An 18,463-nucleotide genomic window follows, 5' to 3' on the forward strand; every position below is an offset into this window, starting at 1 on the left:
GCATGGAATATTTGCAATAAGTGCAAAATGCTGTTATGACAACATTCTTACAACACTTGGCAACTTTGATAGATGCCTTAATCCTATATTATAGGCTTCTTATCCTCACATATTCTGAGGATCCAAGATCATTCATGATCATCATATTTATAAAATAACCATTAACCATTCTTAGGCCTAAGACATATTAATGACTCAATCTCCCTAACTCCTAACATTAAGAAATTAAATGACAACTAACAAAGGCTATTTGTGTGACCTTAGTCTTAGTGACTAATTCACCTAGCCAACATAAAACAAGACCTTATAAGGTCCTCAACCAAATTACACTAACTTCTTAACTTGGCTAGAGTCAAGTACAAGCCAAAATTGACTAACTAGTAGAGGTTAGCCTAGGTGCTCCTGCACCATCCTCCCCAAGATAAGTAGTTCAATCCACCCTTGGATTGATGATGTTAGGATCAACTCCCATCTTTTTGAACTCTAATTCTTTTATCCAAACAGAATCAGCATCATTCTGTCCATGCCTTTTAATGAGATGCTCCTTGTACTCTTTAGTCCTTGTCTTTTTATAGACTCTTGTATCTAGTATGATGTCTGGGCCTATGACTGTAGCAGTAGGTAATTGGAGATCCTCCACATCTCTGATCACTTCATGAAGAGTCTGATCCATGTCTTGCTGTGGTCCTCTATAATGGACTAAGTCAGCAATATTAAAAATGGGTGACAGTCCACTGTCTTCCGGCAGTTCAACCTTGAATGCATTGTCACCATACTTAGCCAATATAGGACAGGGTCCTATCCTTCTCATTTGTAGCTTGTGGGGGACTCTTTTTTGTAGTCTTGACTTGTTGAGATGCACCATAATCAAGTCACCAACATTAAAATCAACTGTCCTTCTACTTTCATCCCCTTTGGCTTTATGTTTTATGGTGTTCTCTGTCAATGTCTTTCTCACTGTTTCATGAACTTCTTGCATAGCAAATGCAAAGTCATCAGCATATGCACTTGCCTTGACTCCATCTTTTAAATCTCTCAACTCATAGACAACTCTAGGATGTAGGCCATAGACAATTTCAAATGGACTCTTCTCGGTTGATCTATTTATGGTGTCATTATAGGCATATTCAGCTTGCCCAATCAATTGATCCCATTGCTGTCCATACTCCTTAGTTAGGCATCTTAGAAGGTTTCCAAGACTTCTATTAACAACCTCAGTTTGACCATCGGTTTGGGGATGGTAGGCTGACCCAAAGGATAAGTTAGTTCCCAATCTTTGCCAAAGAGTCTTCCAAAAATGACTCATAAATTTTGTGTCTCTGTCTGAAACAATGCTGATTGGTAGTCCATGTATTCTCACTATCTCTTTGAAGAATAGAGATGCTATTTGACTTGCATCATTTGTAGTCTTGCATGGCACAAAGTGAGCCATCTTGCTGAATCTATCCACAACCACATACACACTATCCATTCCTTGTCTTGTCTTGGGTAACCCAACTACAAAATCCATACTTAAGCATTCCCATGGCCTAGTAGGAATAGGTAATGGTTGGTAAAGACCAGCATTTGTTGAAGTGCCCTTGGCCTTTTGACATACTACACAACTCTCCACATACCTCCTAACATCAAGATTCATTCTAGGCCAAAAGTAAAACCTTGAAACAAGGTCTTGAGTCTTAGTGATCCCAAAGTGACCACTCAAAGCACCATTATGCTTTTCTTGAATTAAATTCTCTCTAATAGAACCTCTAGGAACACACAATTGATTCCCTTTGAACAAGAGATCACTTTGCAAAGTATAATCAGCATATTTGCTATGAAAATGATTCTTGTATTCAGCACATACCTTATAAATGTCAGCAAAGTCTTCATCATCTACATATTGATCCTTGAAATGATCTATCCCCATGCTTTTCAATTGAATTTCTTGTAGTGTGAGGGCTCTTCTTGACAATTCATCAGCCACCTTGTTTAGTACACCCTTCTTGTGCTTGACATGGAAGGTGTAGGCTTGTAGGTACTCAACCCACTTCATGTGCTTGTGACTCAACTTCTCTTGTGAATTCAGGAAGCTAAGTGCTTGATTGTCTGAATACACAATGAACTCCTTGGGGAGCAAGTAATGCCTCCATTTTCTTAGAGCTTGGACCAATGAATACATCTCTAAGTCATATGAGGAGTATTTCCTCTTAGCCTCACTTAACTTCTCAGAATGGAAAGCCACCGGTCTACCCTCTTGGCTTAGAACAGCCCCAATTGCTACATTGCTAGCATCACATTCGATGGTGAATAGCTTCTCAAAGCTTGGCAGCACCAAAACAGGTTGGGTAGCTATTCTTTCCTTCAAAAACTCAAAGCTCTTGTTAGCATCTTCATTCCACACAAACTTGGTTTTCATTCCTCCTTTGATAGTATCCAACATAGGAGCACAAATTGCACTAAATTGTCTTATAAACTTCCTATAGTATTGTGCAAGACCATGAAAACTCCTTACCTCAGTTGCTGACCTTGGAGTAGGCCAATTCATGATAGCCTCTACCTTGCTCTTATCCATTTTCAGATTGCCATGAGATAAAACAAACCCAAGATATACCAATTCTGATTTGATGAACTCACACTTCTCCAAATTGATCATCAACTTCTCTTCATGCAGCTTCTTGAAGACAATATCAAGATGTTTCAAATGCTCACTCTTTGTCTTGCTAAAAATTAGTATATCATCTAGATATACAACTACAAACTTGCCTATGTAGTCCTTGAGTATTTCATTCATGAGCCTCATGAATGTAGAGGGGGCATTTGACAATCCAAATGGCACGACAAGCCATTCATACAGTCCTTCATTAGTCTTGAAGGCTGTCTTCCACTCATCTCCTTCATGGATTCTTATTTGGTGATAGCCACTCTTCAAGTCTATCTTGATATAGTACTTTGCTTCACCTAAACAATCCATTAAGTCTTCAATCCTAGGAATAGGGAACCTATACCTTATGGTTATCCTATTGATAGCCCTTGAATCAGTACATAGCCTCCAATTTCCTCCCTTCTTAGGTACAAGTACGGTGGGTACAGCACATGGACTAATACTCTTTCTAATTAGGCCTTGATCTAAGAGCTCTTGTATTTGCCTTGCTATTTCCTCATTTTGTTGAGGGGTCATCTTATAGGCTTCTTTGTTAGGTAGGGTAGCTCCTGGGATAAGGTCTATCCTATGACTTATGGCTCTTTGAGGAGGCAAGGCTGAAGGTTGACCATCACTTACAATGCCTTGGTAAGTCTGCAACATACCTTGAATCTCCTTTGGTAATTCAGTCTTCTTAGTCACCTTGTCTTCATCTCCTTCTCTTGGTTTCAACATCAATGCATACCCTATACCTTCACCTTCTTCCATGGTTTGTAGGAACTCTTTTTCACCTACCATAAGAACATTTGGACCTGCTGTCCTTACTTCAGCATCCTCCAACAATGACTGAATTTTGTAGGTAGTATTATCCTTCTTGAAAGAATAAGAATTCTTTCCTCCATCATGTATGGCTTGATGGTCAAATTGCCAAGGTCTACCTAGGAGCAAATGACACGCATCCATAGGCAACACATCACATAAAACTTTGTCTTTGTACCTTCCAATGGAGAACTCCACCCATGCTTGTTCATTTACTAACACATGTTGACCCTTATTGAGCCAAGTAACCTTGTAAGGATTGGTATGGGATATCCTTTCCAATTTGAGCTTGCTGACTACTTCTTCTGACACTATATTATCAGTAGAGCCTGAATCAATAATGATCTTACATACTTTTCCCATTATATTGCATTTGATTCTAAACAAAGATCTTCTTTGGCTTGGCTCCTCCTTCACCGGTTCCTTGATTAGAGTTCTCCTCATCATGAGGTCCTCCCCTTCCTCTGAATTTAATGGAATCTCAGAATGTTTATCTGCTGCATTAGTGTCTTCATGAACAAGGTTAGCTCTCTTATCACCTCCTTGTGATGAGCCACCTTTCTCAGGGCATCTATAGGCAGGGTGCCCCATTTGATTGCAATGGTAGCACTTCATATTGGAAAAATAATTGCCTCTTCCTCTTTGTGAAGAACCACCACTTCTTCCTCTAAAGTTAGAGTTAGAATTCCTTCCTCTACCACCTCTACTTGAGCTTCCTTCTTGCTGCTCACTAAATTTTACCTCACCTTGAGCTCGAGAATCAGAAATTCTTCCACCATAGCCACCTCTTTGACCTTTGGTATCTTTTCCTTTGCCTTTACCTTTGGAGCTATCTTGCTTTCTCTTGCTCTTTTCCTCTATCTTCAAGGCCATTTGATAGCATTGCCTAATGGATTTGAAGTTCACTAGGCTCATCTCTTCTTGAATAGACCATTTGAGGCCATTCAAATACCTTGCTAGCTTGATGCTCTCATCTTCAACCACCTTGGACCTCAAACACAATTTTTGAAACTCCTCAGTATATGCTTGGACATCCAAATCTTTTTGCCTAAGATTTTGTCTCCTTCTATGCATTTGAACTTCATAGTCATCAGGAAGATATGTTTGCTTGACTTTGGATACCATACCCTTCCATGTCACAATAGGACCTTTACCATCCTTTTCCCTCTCGGTTTGTACAAACTTCCACCAAGTAAGAGCTGAACCTCTTAGTCTAGACTTGGCCACCATTACCTTTTGTGCTTCAGAGATACCATCACATTCAAAATGGTTCTCAATGCTGTCTATCCAATCCACAACTGAATCTGGATCCATTTGTCCACTAAAAAGTGGAACACCTTCTAAAGCCTTGCCACTCAGTGCCTTCAATGCTTTCAAGAATGGCTCTTCAGGAAGAACAGGATCAGGAGTTGGTGCTTCTTCCTCCAACTCTAATTCCTTCTCCTTTGCTTCAACTTCTTCTTTAAGGTCAATCTTCTCTTTGACCCTATCAGCTTTGTCTTGGACTTCACCCAAGAGCTGCTCCATTTGAGCTATTCTTTGTCTTAACAATTTGTTATCCTCTTCTTGTTCCTCAACCTTCTTTGCTAGTTCAGCATTAGTCACCATGGCTTGGGCTGGTGTATTCTCTCCTATTGATTCAGAAGATTGATGCATTACCCACAAGCTTGATCAACCAAGCTCTGATACCAATATGGTGTAAGATAAAACTCCTAGGCTTAGTTTTCCACTCCCACCAAGAGATTTCTCTTATCTCCTAGTATCCTATGCTTCTATAGGATCTCCTAATAGGATTAGATCATTAACTAAATCCTGTTCACTCTTTACTACAAGAGTCACACCTCGAAAACTCCACCTTGGATGATCCACACCTTAATTTTGGTTCTCTTTCTCACTTTCACTTAGATGGATCTAAGTGCCAAATCCACTAAAACCTCACAAATTTCAAACTTCATTGTGGGAACCTTCTTCACATTGAATTCATTCATATTCCATCCCATTTGACTGATTTGGGAAGGTTCTTGGCTCATGGGTTTATCAGATTCAAGATTTCATCAAAAGAGATCTTAAAAATAAGCCTATTTCTAGTAGCCTTTACCAGTCCGTTTTTCCCCTTTTTAGTAAACTTTTCCCAAACAACTCAGAAAAATAAAACTTGATTTGGATACCATTTTGGAATTTTTAAAACTTTCATTAAGGGTTCTTGGTCTCAAAGTGACCGTACACCTCCTTCCTAATATCAAGGAGAAACAGGGCTAAAAGGCCTAGTTTCTAGGACAGTTTGTCTAGGATTGATGAAAAATGCTCAAGACCTATCCTAACGGACTGGTAAAACTTCCCAATGCTTAGGATGGATGAATAACATGAAAACCTACCATAAAAATTCCTGGGGACGTGCTGTACTTCCCATTCCCCACATGAAATGATTTGATTTCCCCCTGTCAAGCCTCTAACCGGGTACGTCAAACTCGCCTAGGGCCTGATCATAAAGCTAGCTCCCTTGCTCATGATGATTCCTAAGTTTAGATACAATATGTAAAGAGGCCCCACTTGAATATTCAACCACTTATTCAGTGTTTCCATGGTTGAAACTCATGTGGGAGCCATTTTTACAAAATCTGTCACAGTGTGACCAAAAGAAAGGCCTGAACTAAAACAACTTGAAAACTATGATAAATCTACTCTAAACCCTTAACACATAAAATTAAAAAGTCTTCAAAATGACTATATAACACGTCTCAACCACTGTATCAACACATTTTTGGCTTCAAGTATGACTGTTCCTTCAAAAACCGAAATATCACTTCAAAAACAGAGTTTTCCAGCACTTCATTAACTCAAAACTTTTTTACAAATATACAACCAATGCTTGGAGATTCAAGCCATAACTCCATTAGGTGTCTTCTCCACCATTCTAGGTCCCATTTGGTCGAAAATAACCTCCCACAATCAAAGGAATCCAAGGCTATCCATGTTGCATGGAATATTTGCAATAAGTGCAAAATGCTGTTATGACAACATTCTTACAACACTTGGCAACTTTGATAGATGCCTTAATCCTATATTATAGGCTTCTTATCCTCACATATTCTGAGGATCCAAGATCATTCATGATCATCATATTTATAAAATAACCATTAACCATTCTTAGGCCTAAGACATATTAATGACTCAATCTCCCTAACTCCTAACATTAAGAAATTAAATGACAACTAACAAAGGCTATTTGTGTGACCTTAGTCTTAGTGACTAATTCACCTAGCCAACATAAAACAAGACCTTATAAGGTCCTCAACCAAATTACACTAACTTCTTAACTTGGCTAGAGTCAAGTACAAGCCAAAATTGACTAACTAGTAGAGGTTAGCCTAGGTGCTCTTGCACCAGTGCTTCCTTGTAATACCAAGAGGTAAGGATTTTTACCAAAGAAGGCAAGCCCCTTAGTGACACATGTCCTGGATGATGTCACAATAAGTATTTTATGTAGTTCAAAAGATGCAAGTTGTATATTGTTGATCTTTTCAAAATAAATGGGTAGTGCATTACCACTATAAGAAAGTTCTTGCCATTTAAATAAAGTAGGAAAGCATCATTTTTCCATGTGGCAAGGTGGGACATGTTGTAAAGAAATTTGTTGAGTCACACCAAGGTGGAAAAGGGTCGTGAAATGGAGCAAAGTAATTGCTCAAACAAATAGGTGCTTGCCAGGTTGGTGATGAATGTGCCAGTGGGGCCACCTTTTAAAGGGTCTTATTCACCAAGTATTGTAATCTTCAATCTTTGGAAGATCAACATGTTGGTCTAATTTTTCACAATCCAGAGGATATTCTAAATTTTTTGGTGAAAAATCATTTAAGTCATAGTATCCTATAGATTAGGGTTTATTTCCTTATAATTTTCAAGTTTTGTGTTACCCTAATCATTATCTGGTCTTTGTGTTGTTTTAATTCTATTAAATTCTCAAGGGTTGTCATCAATATAGTCATTGAAAAACCCTAATTATGTAAACAACCCTAATGCCTTATCTTATTTTACCCTAGTTTTTGAAAATAGTTTTGAAAGTACTTTTTCAAAATTTTAGGTGGGACACATTTATCCTAAGGTTGGATTTATGCAAGGATGATCTCATTAAAATTTGATAAAAATTTATTAATATTGCTTTGTTCACAGTTTTCTCGAGATATTTTATTAAAAAATACCATTTGCAATACCTTTTGATCTAGTCATTGATCCCACACATATCAATGAATGATGCATCCCCACAAAAATGAAATGCAAGGTCTTTAAACAAAGTGGGCATGCACCTTAATAAAATGTAGCCCTCATTGATGTTAAAATTTTAGTGTGTCACAATTTTGGAGGCACCGTTGATCTTGTCTTAATCAACAGATTATGCTTGCCCACATTAAGAAAATGCAAGAATCTTAAGAAATGTAGGCATGTGCTATTGTGACATGTGGCATCATGGGCCTACCTTTTTAGAAGGTGATCATGGTATTTCTTCCATGATAGTTTTCAAGTGAGTTGGATTAAAAAGAAGTATCTCTTTGCTCATTTCAGCTAACTCTATGTTTTGAAACATGTGTGATTACACAATCATTGATTTGTGTAAGATCCATGGTCAATGCTTACCCGCTTTATGAAGTTGCTCGATTTTTAAATAATGTAGGAAAGTGCAATGATGACATGTAGCAAGGTGGGACCAAGCATGAAAGGTATGTGCTACATTGCACCAAGATGTAAGGAAAAGTTGATGTGTAATGCTAGTTGGGCTAGAAAAAGGATTTGTCAGTTAAAAGGGTTGGAAGCTTTACGATCATTGATCTATGTAGGATTAATGGCCAACACATGCCCACATTAAGAAACTACTCAAGAAATAAGAAATCTGGGTATGTACCCTTGTGCCACATGTCACTATGGGGTCAGGATCTACAGAGAGTGTTGAGTCACACCATATTGTAGGACACATGTGCCTAGCTAGAAGTGCTAACTATTATGGGCACAAAAACTTAAACATTAATGCAGTAGTCAGATTTGTTAGAGCACAACAGTTAAAAGGAGTTATTTTATTGGTTCAAGTGGATGATGGGACCATAAGAGACAAATTTCATACCTATTGTCAATCTTGATTAGATCAACAACGAGCACATGCCTATATAAGTAACCTGCAGGGAGTTTAAGAAAAGTTGGTATGCACCATGCGAACACATTTCTAGGGTGATGTCAGCACCCACATCTCAAAAAATTTAGAAGGCTTGAGTTGTGCAATTGTGGATCTTTCCAAGATCGATAGCTCATGCATGCCCACATTATGAAAATTCTAGCTAGTTAAACAAAGCAGGGATGTGCCAGTCTGATGCATGGAAAAGATGATGTCAAGCACTCACTTTCTCAAAGGAATAAAATGGGACCCACTTGCATGGAAGTCTGTCAATATGCACTAATTCTCATGGATAATTCCTATTGGTCAGTACAGTTGACTAGGCCTTTTTCAATTATAAATTTATGTGATTGTTGATCTTGTCTTGATCAACAAATGGTGCTTGCCCACATTTCCAAAGTGCAAGAAAGATATGTAATGTGGGGAAGCACCTGATCAACATGTGGCCATTCTTTTAAAGTCATAAAGCTTCTTTCTTTTTTAATTAAAGCCATCTAATCTAGTGAAATTGATGGACAAGATTCAAATTTGGATGCAATTTGAGAATAAGGGTTACCAGAAGTTAATATGGTGTAGAGTTCATTCGTGTGATTTCAATGCCTAGATATATTTCACAATCTCACCATTATTGAACTAAAAAGTTGCACAAGATTATCAAAGTGCATAAATTTTTTGAAGCTAGGGCATAGAATTTGGCATAGAAATTATATCAAATGATCTAGTGAATTACAGTGAAAACTACACAAAGAAGAAGCATGATTTTTTGCATAAGTATCCTACCACTTTTAAAAATTAGGAATCTACTATTACATAATTCTTAGGGTTTTCTCAAAATTCCTCCATGAAAGGAATTCTCTTGGAAAACTGTTTACTTAAAGAGGGCTATGCATGATGATTTCCTTGAACAATTCCCATTGTCTATGAATGAAATCACTAAGGGGAGAGAGCTAATTCGTATGAAAGGGAAAATTGGGTAAGAGAGGCCAAGGTATCCATGGGAGGTTTAGAAATTTTTTAAAAGTAGTTCTCAGAATGAAAATTACATACCCTCATGAGAAATGTTTGGGAATTTTACATTGGGAAGTTAACAGTCATTGTAGTTTTCTTTGATAGTGATTTATTGACTAACCTAGCTAAGAAGTATGATCCTATCATAGGGTGAGTTAGGAACCATTTTGGAGTAAATATTTTTAAGGTTTTCCCTAAATTGATCAGTGAAGTTTTTAATATGAACCCTAATTGTGTTGTGCATGAGAAAATTGACATGAATGACCTACAAACAAGGTATGATGCACAAAGGATATACTTGAGGATAGGGCCATTGCAAGAGCATGCTACCAAGATTGGTACATTGTCTATAATTACTGCTAGCACACCCAAGTCATTAAATTTTTGGGATGGATGAGGCAGAACATATCCCAGGCTCCATTATTCTTATCATGGCTCAGACCCTTCAATTTGGGATGAGCACTATTCTTGACTTTGCTACTCTCCTTGCACAAGAAATTCACAATGGTTTGGTGGGGATAGCGCAAGGGAAAGTAAAAAAACCATTCTATTGGTATTCATTACTCATGTATGTATGTTTGTATAAGGGAGTTACCTACTTCTCCAAGGGAATGGAGCTCGAAACAATCAAGGATGGAGAGAGGAATCCAATTTAGTTATGGAGTGTGGACATGACTTTAGAGGCTAGAGATGCTAGTTTTGTAAGGTTTGATAGATATTTTGCATCGAAGCTTGGATTTCTCTTGAGAGGAGATAGCCCTAGGATTCCACAAGCACTACTAGAATTGGTCAAACCCAAGGACCATGCAAAAGGGCTTCTGATTAGTCATAATTGGGGAGATATAATCCCTTATAATGTTTCAACAATAATAAGAGTATATGGCTTTTTGATTCCATGTGCCTCTAAAGATAGGGATAGCAAAGCTATTATGGTAGATTGGGAATATTCATGAAAGAGATTCTCCCAAGAAAGGTACATTCTTTCTAGTTGTTACTGTAGTGCATGATTTTTTTTTTGTGAGGAAAGGATGGAAACACCTTAGTTTATTTCTAGATAGATACAACATGGTAGAGTCCCATGCTAGATTTATTAACCCTAAAGGATTCTATGATCTTCTAAAGGACAGAAAAAAAGATGCATGCATGGTGCAATAGGTATATTTCCCTAAGAATGCTATAAGGAATATTTTCTCTTTACAAGAATAGGAATTAAGGAAAGAAAAATGGATAATGTTCAATAAAATATTGGAATTCATCAATGCTTTTGATTCTAATTATGACCCTCTAAAAGATAAGAAATATTGGGGAGCCAAGATGCAAGCATTAATGAATAATTTTGCCATAATAATACAAACAATGAATGAAAAGAAAGCTACATATGTCAAGACCTATCTAGATAGGGTTGTAGAGATACAGAGGAGGATAAATAGAAAAAAACATAGTAGCTCCTTAATAGTATACTTTGTAGAAAAGGGCAGCTTATGTGATTGTGCAGCGTGTACAACAAGCTCCCCTTTAGCAAAGACCGAGACTAGAAAGTTGTAGCTCGTGCCCCAAATAGGTAGAAATTGGAATAGGGATCTTCCTCTCAAGTAGAACAATACTCCCCAAGCCAAAATCCAATTCAAATAGATGATGAAGCATCTTTGAGGGATTAGCTAAGACAAATTGGTGGAGAAGGAGATGTTATTGTTACTACCATAGACTTGGAGGAACCACAAGAGCCTCTTGCACCCTCCTTGGACCTTATTGTTTTTGACTATCAAGGTAAGGAGATAGATCCTATAGTGGCCCAAGCTTTTGACAAGTTTATTAATGATACAAATTTTGTGAAATCTAGAGCCTTTGCACAATTATTGTGGAGATTAAATATAGGAAATTTTGAAAGAGCATGTGAAAAGATAAAAGTGGAGCAACTTGACAAATCAGACTCTATTATAAAGGAAGAGGTAAAATCTAAGTTTTTGAATAATTTTTCCTAGTACACACTTGAGGCTAGAAGGTAAATAATTAAACAGTCAGGGGTCCGAATTTTAATAGAGTGGGACATAGTTAATATAATGGTTTTTTATTCAATTAGAAAGGAAAAAGATGTTCAATATAAAATAGAGGAAGAGGTATTGCAAGCTCATAGAGTAGTCAAAAAATTAGTGATGACCACCAAGCCCTAGTCATTTGGTCAATTGAGAAGAGGGACAAAACCAGAATGCAGGAAATCTCTAGTGAATAGTATTCAGGGCTGGTGAGATTGGTAGCAAACAAATTATTGGAATAGCTTTAGAAATGCTGAAATTTGGCAGAGGTGGTGTCTAGATAGGAAGAGGATAGGTTTGCTCAGCTCAATGCTAGATTTGACGAAGTTTTAAAACCACATGAGGATAGAGGTAAATAGATACAATCACTAGAAAATCAAATATCTCAAATGGAGAAATAACTAGGGAAAAGAAAAGTAGGAGAATCAAGTAGACCAGGATTGTATACCCTAGTCTACCTATTGAACCTTTTAAGTCAACTCCAATTATAAGATACCCGATACCCCTGAGAGGCCACAATTCTACACTACAGAGGAATTTGAAGAAGAAAAGAATAAGTTATATGCACTGCATGTAGAATTGAATAATCAACATGAAGAGAAAATAAGACAGAGTGTAATGTATTTAATGGATAGGATAGAATGGCCAATTTTTTTTGACCAGTTAGCAAGGATTGCAACCATCAGGGATGAATTGAAAGGAAATAAAGAAAAAATAAAACCTATTATATATAAATGGACTAAGAGAAACAATGATATTACCCTCATGTATGTATCTCTCATCTAGCTATCGTATCACTAGATAGAGAAGGTTTTTTACTTGTTAAATAAGCTAGAAAATTTCAATGACAAATAGGATTCTTTTCAAAAAAGAGTGATAGTTTGTTTCTCAAAGTACATAGCTGAAAAAATTGATCTATTACCTAGTTCTCTCAAAACTATTAATAAAGTAAAGGAAAAGGAAGAGTGGAAAAAAGAGCTGGATGAATTATTTTGTCAAAGATTAAATAATGTAATAGTTGAAATTGGGCATTTATTATGGGCAATGACTAGTGAGGAATTGATTAAAGCGCAGTTGTTTTACAATGCCATCAGGAAAGATTTTGGTGAAATAAAAGAAATTCAAAATTCTTTAATAACTGTACAAAGGAATATACTAAATTTTGATTGGCCTGATGACATTGTTTACAATGAGTGAAAGGAACAATTTATGTCTATAGAATTGATGGAAGAAGATGACGAGGCAGAAGAAGATGAAAGAGTAATCATTACTTTAATTGTTGATGATGAAGACAAGGAGAACCCCCAAGTTAAAGTAGACTTGAAGGTAGTTGAAGAGGACACATCACTTTCAAGCCTCATAGCCATTTATTCTGAAGATTTGAAATAACTAGAGAATCAAATCGATAAAGCTTCATTGTTCCAAGAAACATAATAGAAAAGGGGCCTAGAAAAAGAATGTAATGGAATTTGAGTTTTTCTATTACACACAATTTTGTCTTCTTGTGACAGTTGCCTATAAATATTCTTTGTAAAGGACACTTGTTAGTTCTCTATGCCTGAAGCTTGAAGCATCTCACATTATATAAGTGAGATCCCAAGGGTAGAGAAAGGGTCTGAATACTTGTATCTTTTTCAACTTTGAAGGAAAGCATAGTTAGTCTAGTCATGTGTAGTGGTTTTTGAGTTTACTTCTAGTGATGTACTTTTCTGATAACAAATAGAAATGATAGTATCAATATGAATCTATGGGCTTTTTATTGAGTTTCTATTGGTCATTGTTTTAGTGAGAAAAAAGGATAATACAAAAGGGTATTTACAATATACCTGTGTCACCATTTTCTATCTCCATTTTATGAGTTTGTTGATTTTGAGATTATTTGGATAAGGTTCATTTGATTGAATGCAATTTGGATGGGTTGTAGATTGGTTATATTATTGCTTTGAATTCAATAGATTATGTAAATGCTTCAGTGAATTAGTAGAATTCATGAGTTTATGAAAAAGATATTTCATCAGAATAGAAATGGGTGATTATAGTTGATAAATTCAACTACAAGTTAATTGAACAAGATCTCCTGCTAATAGTTGACTCTTTGCTCCCATGGATAAGGCACTAGTCATGTAAATTAGAAATGTTTGAGAGTAAATTTTGCTTCTACATGTCAAAATAATTATAAATTCAAAGTAATTTTTATTCCATTTTGTTCAAGGTTATGATGTTGGTCAGCACTCATTTACATTTAGTTTCTGAGTCTTAGATAGTTGTTATTTCCATAAATACTTATAAATTTTAGAAGAATTTCAACTAGATCTACTTATAAGGGATGCATATAAACTTGAAAGTATTAAAGAAATTGATAAACTACATATGGGCCTAAGGATAGAAGATGAGAATCAGAATGAAACTAAGATAATTTTCATACAACAACTTGCATTAGAATCATCCCCAAGTATACCCACCTTGGTTTTCCAGAGCCTAAAAAGTAGGAAACCATCCTTGGTTTTGTTGAAGTTGGGTCCAAATGGTTTATTTTTGTAATTGATTATAGGAATTGACTAATCCTTAAGTTATATGAGTGGTATCATTTTGGTATTAAGAATTTTGTTATTCAATAGTTTCAAACACCAACAAAATGGTGACTCTATCAGGGATAAGTGTCAGTATTACAATTGTCAAATCTTTTGGGAGTTACTTGTGGTTTTAGTGGACTTTTCTAGTGACAAACCTTGAGAATTTAAAAAGATCGTAGATGTACACTAACATGTACCATCCTTAAAAGGGTGTCTTATCCATTAAGAAAGAGTTGTAGTCCCAAAACAAATTCTGATTGGTTGCATTCTCTTTGTCCATTTCTTTCTTGATAATCCTATGATATTTTGTTAGGTCAACAAGATTATTGCATTAATTTTCCCTAGGTGGGTGGCAACTCATAAAGGTTTTAACTAGTGTCAAATTTAAGGATGTTTTAGATCATGGGAAGTGTAAAAAACATGTGGAAAAATGTGAAGATAAACCCAGCTATTAAGTTACAGACTAATCTTCCTCCTAGAGGAAAGAAAAACTGGGCTATGAAAGGAGCTCAGATGTAGAAGGGAAATTATTCCCAGGAGTAAATGGAAAGGGAAACTAACATCTACCTTTCTACTGCTGAAAAGGAACCTTTCTACAAGGGTCCTAGATCTCATCTTGATTTATCTGATGATGATTTTTATAATACTCCTGAAATGATATGTCAATAAAAAGTTGTGCAACCACATGCACTTAGTGTGGAGGATAGGACTAGTAACAATCTTGTCTAGTGTAGCACAAACCCTATCATGTCAAATTATTCTCCTGAAAGGGAAAGGCCAAAACATTTAGAGCCTAGGAGTTTAAATGATGAGAAGACTTCTAGTTCTGAGTTTACTATTTCTAACCCTGATGAAAATGAAATGTTGAGAATGTAGCTCACTGAGTAAGAGGCTAGTGATATGTAATTTTAGAAGGAAAGGAAGAAAAAGATCATGAATGCTTATGTGGAAAAGAAATAATTACTTAGGAGAATTGTTGCTTTGAAAAAGAAGAATGAGATGGCAGCTAGTGCTTGGCAGCCTAAAATTGTGGGTGAAGTTGAATAGCTTGAGTTACAAGATCAAAAGCTACTAATAGATCAAGATCTAAACCAAGAGGGCCCTATGATACAATAGATTAGGAACTATAAGGTCCTAGAGGTTAAACAAGATGTAGAGCATGTTTTTGGTGTCCAAGATAAGGGAGAACAAAAGTAGATTGGTATTAAGATTAACAAACTAGCAAAGATTGTTTAGATCCATGATTCCATGTCACTTTCTAATATTGAGTTGGAGAAGAAAAGGAAAGAAAAGGATGCTTTGGTTAAGACATTGGAGATTGCAAAAAATGAAGCAGTCATAGCTAGGATAAACAACAAGATTAAATTCTTGGAGAATGCTAGGAGGCAATCTGTAGTTATGCCTAAAGATGATGGGGGATGTAATGATGCAAATCAAAATACTACTAAGGTATCTATTCCTTTATTATCCTAATTTTCACATAAAGTATATCTTAACAAATCTATTGGTGATGCTAGCACTAGGAAAAATATTGACCATCAACCTAAGATTGATTTACAAAGAAGACCTATCCAATTAGAGGGTTATAGGAAAATATGCTTTGATGGAATCCCTAATTATCCTAACCCCATCCCAAAAGGAATAAGGAAAAGGTTGCCTAAATTTTTTGGGAACAATGCTATTAGTTGTGAAGACCATTTGAGGATTTTTTGATGATATGATGAGTGATTATGAGGCTGAGGTTGAAGATGTTATTATGAAATTGTTTCTTCAATCATTAACTAAAGATTCTAAAGAATGGTTCAAGAGACTTCTTGAATTATCTATTGTTAATTGGAAGGATATTGAGTATTGTTTCAAAGAGAAATATGGTGACAAGCATAATCAAAACTATATCCTAAGTGAATTTAGAAATATTAAGAGGTTACCTAATGAATCTATCACTAAATTTAATAATAGGGTCCAAAAGAGAATGTATAAGCTCATGCAAGCCATGTGAGTTGATGACAAGATTTTTTTGATTACATATTTGAATGCTTTTGATGTTAAAATAGCATACCAGCTTAGGGATAAAGAACCTAGGACTTTAAGAGATGTTTTCAGAATCTCTATAAATGTGGAAAATAATTTGAGAATTTTGGGAAGCCTAGAAAATAAAAGAGATGACCCCAGATTATTTGGAAATAAGGGAAACAAAAAGGAGGATAACAAGGGTGGAGGTGGAAAAAAGTAAGAGCCTAGTGAGATAAGTCAAGTTCTAAATGCTATAAATAATCTAAATATCCCTTAGGTAAAAAATGATAGGGATCCTACTAAAAATAGGGCCGCTTGTCAGTCAAATTTCAATAGACAGAATAGGTTGCAAAATTTCCCTTATACTGCCACCTAGAAAGATGGTCAGCCTAATGTCCCTCCCCCCAAGAATACTAACAACAAGTTCAGCCCTAATCCCTTATCCAAAAACTTTGTAAATTTAGTAGATGATCCTAAATTCACTAGTAAACCTACATGGTGCTTTGTGTGTTAAGTACCTCGTGCCCTTGAATCTTGTGTAGCAGTGTTGTCTTTCCCTGGAAATCAAAATGTAGTAAAAAAATGTCAAGAACATGAAGAAAAAAATGATGATGTAAGATGTAACATGTTTGAGTCACACTATGATTCTAATTGTGAAGATTATGACAGAGATGTAAATGAGCAAAGGCAGTTTTAGAACAAAGTGCAATAGCAAGTATTCTCTTATTAGAGTGATGTTGAAGATAATGTGTGTAATATGGTAAATGAAAAAGAAGAGGTTACATTAAGGAAGCCCTCTAGGGAAGAGATCAATCAAATTACTACAAACATGATAACTTAAGTAGAGACTAGAAGTATGGCTAAAAATGAGGGTAGTGACAAGGTGGCTAGTATGTTTATAAAGGGAGTTAATCCTAAAAAGGGGGAAGTTGTGAAACTTAAAGAAATCCATGCTGAGAAGGTTTAAATTACCAACAAAAAATGGGAGCCAAAGAAGGAGAATAATTCCAAGGCCTGTGAGTTCACAAATAATACTCCAAAGAAGTTAGATGAGAAGATACCAAAAGAAATCACTACAAGTGACAAGAATCACCAAGTTGTTGTAAATATTTTTTATAAACATCATGATAAAAGGAGTATTTTTATTGATAGCCCATCAGATTCTTCTATAGATATGACTACAATGTTATCACAAATCACTGTCAAAGTCCCTTTGTCTAAATTGTTAAGGATCCCTGAACATAGTGTTGAAATTATGATATATTTGTCATTAGTTACAACACTTATTCAATTCTGAATGCTTATTGAGCTCATCACTCAGTCTACAAGTTTATACCAAGCATTCCTTTGGAAACTAAGCATATGAATAGTTTTCAGCAGTGTTTGCCAAGTTCATAATGGTTACCAAGTAGACCAGTGTTCTCCAAGCAGTTAGTGGTCACCGAGCTTCGCAGTGTTTACCAAGTGATCAAGGTAAATGAAGAAACTTAGTGTTTACCGAGTGATCAAGGTAAACAAAGAAACTTAGTGTTTACCGAGTGATCAAGGTAAACAAAGAACTTAGTGTTTACCGAGTGATCAAGGTAAACGAAGAAAATTAGTGTTTACCGAGTGATCAAGGTAAAAGAACTTAGTGTTTACTGAGTAAACAAGGTAAATGAAAGAATTAGTGTTTACCAAGTGAAGAAGCTTATCAATGGATTCAATTTTTATCGAGTGACACAATATTCACCAATTCACCAATGGTTACCGAGTTCGAAGCTACTTAGAATGATTAGTATGGAACGTGCCTCTACTCTTACCAAGTGCATGATGATGCAGTGTATTGTAGTGGATGCTAAGTATTAGAAGGTCACCGAGTCAGTTTGAGGAACCTGAGTTTTCTACTATCTGGCTGACTCAGTAAAGATTTTTTTACTTGTGTTTGGCCGACCTTGCCAGTGTAAATATTTGAATGGAATATATCATTTGAAGAGAAGCAATGTTTTATGGCATTGTCGTTAATATATTGCAATATTTTGAGAAGAAGGAAAGTGAATTAGTAGTAGAATAGAGGAATACAGCAAGGTCAACATAGATACAAAAAAGTTATATCTATCACATCAGGTGATCAGAGCATAAAGGATCTTATCAACAATCAGTTGTAACCAGATCCACTACTTCATTCTAATAGGTGAATCAATTTTTAAATCCTTTAATAGGGTAGACAAAGTATTCTTTTGTAAATCTCCTA

Source organism: Cupressus sempervirens, chromosome 5, assembly GCF_028749045.1.
Source record: "Cupressus sempervirens isolate cs-2001-9-10 chromosome 5, ASM2874904v1, whole genome shotgun sequence".
NCBI lineage: Eukaryota > Viridiplantae > Streptophyta > Pinopsida > Cupressales > Cupressaceae > Cupressus > Cupressus sempervirens.